The sequence below is a fragment of the Chiloscyllium punctatum genome, chromosome 4 (genome assembly GCF_047496795.1).
Source record: "Chiloscyllium punctatum isolate Juve2018m chromosome 4, sChiPun1.3, whole genome shotgun sequence".
NCBI classification, from domain to species: Eukaryota; Metazoa; Chordata; class Chondrichthyes; order Orectolobiformes; family Hemiscylliidae; genus Chiloscyllium; species Chiloscyllium punctatum.
In genome coordinates this window covers 88,003,424-88,010,172 of record NC_092742.1, presented here as the reverse complement: position 1 = coordinate 88,010,172, position 6,749 = coordinate 88,003,424, and positions in this window count along the sequence as shown.

Here is a 6,749-nt window from a genome sequence, read left to right as displayed (position 1 = left end):
TAGATAGTGAGCCCCTGATGATGATTTGAATCACCAGGGGTCAACAGTTCCTTTTGCACCCTTCAACCCTCACACTCTCATCGATATGAAGGATGTTGTGAAACCTGAAAGAGTCCAGAAAAGACTTACAAGGATGTTGCCAGGATTGCAGGTTTTGAGCTACAAGAAGAGGCTGGGGCAGTTTTCCCTGGAGTGTTGGAGGCTGAGGGGCGACCTTAAGGAGGAATACAAAATTATGATAAGGTATATGGATAAGGTAAATAGTCCAGAACCAGAGGGCGTAAGTTTAGGGTGAGAGGGGAAAAATTTAAAAGGGACCCAAGGGGCAACTTTTTCACGCAGAGGGTGATGCGTGGATGGAATGAGCTGCCAGAGAAAGTGATAAAGGCTGGTACAATTACATCATTTAAAAGGCATCTGGATGGGTAAGATATCTGGTTGGCATGGACGAGTCAGATCGAAGGGTTTGTTTTCATGCTGTACATCTCTATGATTCTGTGGCTCTCACATGGAAGTACTGAGGTCAATTCTGAGGTCAATAGAACCCTGCTGACATCAGTTAGTCTAGGCCTGCCTGGATAAGACTTGACACCTACAAGCCCTCCGGGGAGGTGGGCATTGTAATATCAAATCACATTCCCCCTGAAACTATCAGGTGCTGTACCTCAGAATCCAAACACTGGAAATCAAGAATTTGCCTTAACCCTTCCAAATTGTTGCTCATTTTTCAACAAGGCAACCAAATCCAAATCGAGCCCAAGAGCTCGGAGTTTAATATTGGGAATTGGCCTGAGACTCCTTGGCATTGACTCACTATCCCATCGTTCCTCGCAACGGAGATGGAACTTCAGTTGCTCGGCATCTTACCGGAATGGAACCGGATTCAGTTTCCCTTACTGAGTGCCAAGACTGGTGTCCAAGTGCCAGCTGGCTAGGAGCTAATGATGCCTTCACCTCTGGCACTATTCTCTTTACTAATGCATATATATATAATAGAGTCTAAACCACAATCCTTTAATTTCCTCATCAGCAGTTGTCCTTTCATGGATGGAAGTGAGATGTCCATACTTCTGTGTATTCAGAGATGACTCACATGTTCTACCTGAGACTTGTAAGCTTTCCTACAGAGAGGACATCCATTGTTGCTCATGCAGCACCACCCAAAAGGACAGTTTGATTCATCCCTGCAGTAGACACGTCTGGGCTGGTTTGGGCTGTCTTTCCCACCCACAGTTTAATCACCGGGACTTCCAGCTCCTAGCCAGCTGGCACTTGGACACCAGTCTTGGCACTCAGTAAGGGAAGCTGAATCCGGTTCCATTCCGGTAAGATGCCGAGCAACTGAAGTTCCATCTCCGTTGCGAGGAACGATGGGATAGTGAGTATTATCCAACCCAATGCCAAGGAGTCTCAGGCCAATTCCCAATATTAAACTCCGAGCTCTTGGGCTCGATTTGGATTTGGTTGCCTTGTTGAAAAATGAGCAACAATTTGGAAGGGTTAGGGCAAATTCTTGATTTCCAGCATTTACTGCTCATCCTTAATTGCCCAGAGGGCTGTTAGGAGCCTACCATATTGCTGGTGGGTAGACAATGTAACTGCTAACCTTAAAGAGAGAAGTGGAACAACTCCAAAGGATCATGCACCAAATACCTTAATAATAGTGGAGGGAAGTATTTTGCAAATACGAAGTTTAAAGAAATCTAGAATGTGAAAAATAGAATGAAAAGAAGTTAGCATGGGTTTTAAACAGGCAGTTTGCACTTGTTCAAACTTATTAATTTCCTTAAAGGAATAATAGAAAGTATGGATAAGACTTATTCAGTAGACAGACTCAAAGACTCAGAGCTGATTACAGTTTGAAGCGAGTCCATCGCCCCATTTTGTCTGTGCCAGGCAGTAAAGATCTGAACTACACTAATCCTGTGTTCCAGCCCTGGAGGCTATGGCATTGCCAGTGAATGTCTAAGTACTACTTAAATGTTATGAAAGTTTCTGATTTAACCTCCCTCTCGTGCAGTAAGTTTCAGGCACACACCACCCACTGGATGAAAGCAATTCTCCTCAGCTCCCCCTTAACCTTCCACCTGTCACCTTAAATCTATAGCCCCTGGTTACTGACACCCACAGTAATGAAGAAAGTGCCTTCTTATCCATCTGATTGCAGTTCTGTGAGGCCTTTGAGAATTCACCACGTCGTAGACCCAGACTAAGATGTTGTCAGGGGATAAATTGTGGTCTGACTAATAAGCTGGCCTCAAAGCAGGAAGTAGAGATGGGTGTGGGCGTCCGTCACTCGGCTAACACAAAGAGGCGGCATTTTTTTTTCCCAAAGGGTACGGTGCTGAGGTCCCTGTGGTTCATTTAGATGAATGAGTTCGACTCAGGAAACGCAAGTGCGGTTGCAAAATATTTCAAAGTGATGCTCAGTTGCCAGGTTATGGAACTGAAATGCTGAGAGGTCAGCTTCAACGGGCATGGGCTGAAAAATGTGTTGCTGGAAAAGCGCAACACATCTTTCAGCTCTGATCTGCAGTCCTCACTTTCAACTTGTACGGGATCTTGGTTAGACCACACTTCAGGATGCTGGGAATGGGTTCTGGTCTTCTTTCTTAAAAAGGAGGATAAAGGGGTAGGGGAAGATGGAAAAGAAAAGATTTCCAAAAGTTTTATCCTGATGAGGTAAGTTGAACAAAATGAGAAAGGAGGAGTTGAAGGTATAACCTGCCTTTAAAGTTTTGAAAGGATTTCGTAATATAGACTTCGAGAAGATATTGCCAGCTTTGGCAGGTTGGAGTGAGGTGGTGAGGATACGGGATTAGTGGGCATAGCCAAAATAAAGTCCAATAGGAAATTCAGAGGAAATGTCTTTATACAGAGATTAGTTCATGTGTGGGATTCACTCTTGCAAAAAGTAGCTGAGGCAGTTAACTTGGGTGCGTTTAAGAGAAAGCTACATTAAGAGATAAAGGAGAAAGGATTACAGGGCGGGTAAGTCAATGGGGCCAGATGATGAAAGATGGGTGGAAACTCATGAGGAGCATAAACACCTGTTTCTGTACAAATACAATGAAGTTCTGAGCTGAGCAGTGATAGCCCAGAGCAATTGTTTCCCCATCCTTCACTCAGATTATTAATTGGTAACATTTCTGTGACTCAGCTTGGAGTCATACACAAATTTTAAACATTGCTTTAATCTCGCACTTTTCACAACCTGAAGAAGGTGCACAGCACTTGCTATAAGTGCTTCTGAATTGCAGTAACTGGTAATGCTGGAAAAATAACACATAAAGCCCTCGAGCACAGAATTGGCATTAGGATCAGATAGTCAGCTGCAGACTCAATGTTATCCAGAACACAGGAGGGATCTCCTTGGCAAGTCTGACAATGAGATGAACAGCTGGAGGTTGGTGCCATTAGTCAGGCAATTTTCTGGCCAGGCTCTTGTTTTCTTCACAGGGTCCAGAGCGTCCAGCCAGAGCTGACAGCCAGAATGTCAGCTCCGAACCTCTAATTAAGGTGGTGTCCTTGTTGTGAGCCGAGCTACTGCTGTCAGTCTGCTCAAAGTCAATGAACATATCAGCTCTCCTTGAGTCAGAAGGGGTTAACTCAGTCTGAATAACACAAATAGAATTGGAGACCGATGGGGGATTTCTGAAACAAGTAACCAGTTCAGCATTGTGGCTAGCATGAGTATTGTCTGTCAGGAACAGGGCTAGGGTTAAAATGTGTTTCCCACAGCTGAGATGGTGAGCAGTTACAAGGAGTAGAACAGATGAGAAAGTCCCTGCTTTTTGTACTGAAATAACCCTGACATGTGTTAACGTACTTCCCTTACACCTTTGTGATGACTTGTGTTCACTTCAGACCCTCTCGAGTGGACATGCAAGATCCCGTTGCAGTATTTCAAGGACTGACCAGGCGAGTTCTCCCTGGTGCCATGCTCACTACATAGCTCCCCAACCCAGACATTGTGAAGTTTATCCGGTTCGTTATCACACTGTTATGTGTAGGAGTTTTCTGTGGGTGATGACCCACCATTTCAACCGTGCTTTCCTGGTGCTGAGCAGAGCCCTCCCTATACTTTGTGAGATGGCCTTCTCTGTTTTGTACTCCAGTCTTTTAATGACTCTACCAGGATCCTATTACATCATTTCTTACTGGTATTGCTCCTTGCTGTCAGCAGAGATTGAATATATCGAGTGTTACGTCTATTGAGCTGGAAGGCCAGATATTCAAGTTCCACTTCACAGTCTATAATCCAGACTCCAGGGGAGCATAGAGAGCTGTATAGTGTCAGAGGGGCCCCTGGTGCGTTGTTAGTGTCCCTATCTATGAGGCACAGCGTTCAAGTTCCACTTGAAGTGTGTAATTACATCCTGGATTAGAAAGTATCTTAGAGGCGGTGCCTATTGTGCTACTGCAAAGGATAGGCAGGGTGTTTGCTCAGACCCCTGACCAATACTGTGTTTATCCCTCAGCCAGCATCACAGTAACAGCTTATCTGGTCATTCCAACATTGCAGTTGAAGGCACTCTGCTACAAGTAAACTTGTTGCTGTATTTTTTGACCTGACAACAGTAATTACACTTCACAAGTACTTCACTGGATGTAAAGCACTTCAGGATGTCCTGAGGTGATGAATGATTCTGCATGCGTATGAATATCTCAATCCATAATGGGCTTTTAACTTCAGTGTTTCAACCCCATGTCTGCGCACTGAAGCCATTCAGTGGACAGCGACAAAAGTTACCTCAGATTACAATGGAATCTTGATCAGATGGGCCAATGGGCTGAGAAGTGACAGATGGAATTTGATTTATTTATTAAATGCAAGGTGCTGCATTTTGGAAAAGCAAATCAGAGCAGGACTTATACATTTAATGGGTAGGTCCTAGGGAGTGTTGCTGAACAAAAAGACCTTGGAGTGCAGGTTCATAATTCCTTGAAAGTGGAGTCGCAGGTAGATAGGATAGTGAAGAAGGTGTTTGGTATACTTTTCTTTATTGGTCAATGTATTGAGTACAGGAGTTGGGAGGTCATGTTGTGGCTGTACAGGTCATTGGTTAGGCCACTGTTGGAATATTGTGTGTAATTCTGGTCTCCCTACTGCATGAAGGATGTGGTGAAACTTGAAAGGGTTCAGAAAAGATTTCCAAGGATGTTGCCAGGGTTGGAGGATTTGAGCTACAGGGAGAGACTAAATAGGCTGAAGCTGTTTTCCCTGGAGGCTGAGGGGTGACCTTATAGAGTTATATAAAACCATGAGGGGATTGACAGGATAAACAGACAAGGTCTTTTTCCTAGGATGGGGGAGTCCAGAAGTAGAGGGCATAGGTTTAGGGTGAGAGGGGAAAGGTAAAAAAGGGACCTATGGGGCAACATTTTCATGCAGAGGGTGGTACGTGTATGGAATGAGCTGCCAGAGGAAGTGGTGGAGGCTGGTACAATTAGAACATTTAAAAGGCATCTGGATGGGTATATGAATAGAAAGCATTTAGAGGGATATGGGCCAAGTGGTGGCAAATGGGGCTAGATGCGGTTAGGTTATCTGGTCGGCATGGACGAGTTGGACTGAAGGGTCTGTGTCTGTGCTGTACATCTCTATGACTCGATGACAATGACTATGACTATGACTATGACTATGACTCTACTTTCAAGGTATCGCAGTCTGTGACCTTACTTCCACTGTTGGCTGGTTACTGGCTTGATGGCTTTCTGGTGAAATCCAATCTCAGTCTGTATTGCCGTTTTTTAGTATCCTTTTTTCAAACATGTTGAGTTAATAGGTCAACTGTTTATCCACTGTGATGACATTCACACCCTGAGAATTTGAGAGAGCCAGGGTCTTTGCACACAAATCCATCATTCAATCTGAAGCCAAATTGAAATTGACCAACCACACAACTCAGGATTCCCACTTTGAAGTTAGTAAGGAATGCTGATACTTCGGAACCGCATCCAAAATAATTGAAAGAGCTATTTACAAAGTCAATACACAGCCTGTAAGGCAAATAAAATGCTTGGATTCATGAAATAGAGCTTCCCTTAGTCTTCACCTTCAGTAAAGGAAATGCAGTGCTCGAGATGCCAGTGTCCCGCAGTTGCTCATGTTTCGAAGCTGGCACAGACCCTGGAACCAAACAAATTAGGTCATATTTCTGTATATAATTTGGCATGTGCAATTAAATATTTCAAAGTGGTCAAGCTCGAATGTGACTGAGCTCAAAGAGTTCATAACCCACAGCGCCGACTGCCAATGTCCTGATGTGCTTCTTTTGCTGACTCCTTTTCTTCCTCCAGGATGATTAAGGATTAGGACAGCCTTCCAAAAGCCTCAATCTCCATGACCTTTAAGGATTAATTTAAAGAACATCCATTGAATGCCTTTTAATAAATGGAAGCATTAGCTGCACTCATTGTGCGTCTCCAGTGAACATTCCCCAGTGGAAGCCAACCTCGCTGTGTGCCCTCTTGAATACTTTTCAGAAAAAGATATGGAATCGATATCAGCCTGGATGCTTCCTTTTATTTCCCCGTAGAGACAGGGCAGTGTTGCAATCTACAAAGTGATTCAGGTGAAACTGGGGCTGCCATTTTTTAATTATAGCTGTCTTCTTGGGGTCAGCTTTTAAAATATGAAAACTAGCTTGTGGCAGGAAGACAGTGAAGAGATTGATTGGAGGAGCAGTGGGCATCGGAGAGACAGAACCTATAAGGAGCTACTTTTCCAGTCTGCTGTGTCCCAT